The sequence below is a fragment of the Penaeus monodon genome, chromosome 30 (assembly GCF_015228065.2).
Source record: "Penaeus monodon isolate SGIC_2016 chromosome 30, NSTDA_Pmon_1, whole genome shotgun sequence".
NCBI classification, from domain to species: Eukaryota; Metazoa; Arthropoda; class Malacostraca; order Decapoda; family Penaeidae; genus Penaeus; species Penaeus monodon.
This window is the reverse complement of record NC_051415.1, coordinates 13,612,969-13,613,503: the sequence shown is the minus strand read 5'-3', so window position 1 is coordinate 13,613,503 and position 535 is coordinate 13,612,969.

Genomic DNA, 535 nt, shown 5'->3' with positions numbered 1-535 from the left:
CGTACGTCTGTCTGTTTTGTGGACATTGCGTATATGTGTGCACAAATGTTGTGTGTGTTTTTCGTGTAGAATCGAAAACATATACGCGTATAGACTGAGCCACCGTTATACATATATATACATCAGCCATGAAATGATAGAACCATCATGACCCTGAATACATCCAGACGAGGCCCAGACACAGTGTTGACAGATCTCGTGGAGAGGATGGCGAAACAGTATAGCCAGAGCGACACGATTACCGTAATGGAAATAAGTGTTCAGTATGTCTATTGAAACTTGGTGTTGGGTATTCGTGATTCGGGCTTAAATGTTCATAATGTCGTCCTTTGCAGTCAGAGTATGTGTGTGTGTTATCTGAGTGAGGGTGTCCGATAACTAGACTCTGGAGTAGTGCTTGCACTGTTTCAACTATGCACATACTGAATCCAACTTTATTAGCATGCCTTACGTAAGATGTAGACATTTTGATACATCTCATATATTTGATAGATTTCCTCGTATCTATATTGCAGTTCACCTTTCTGCCTCCCAC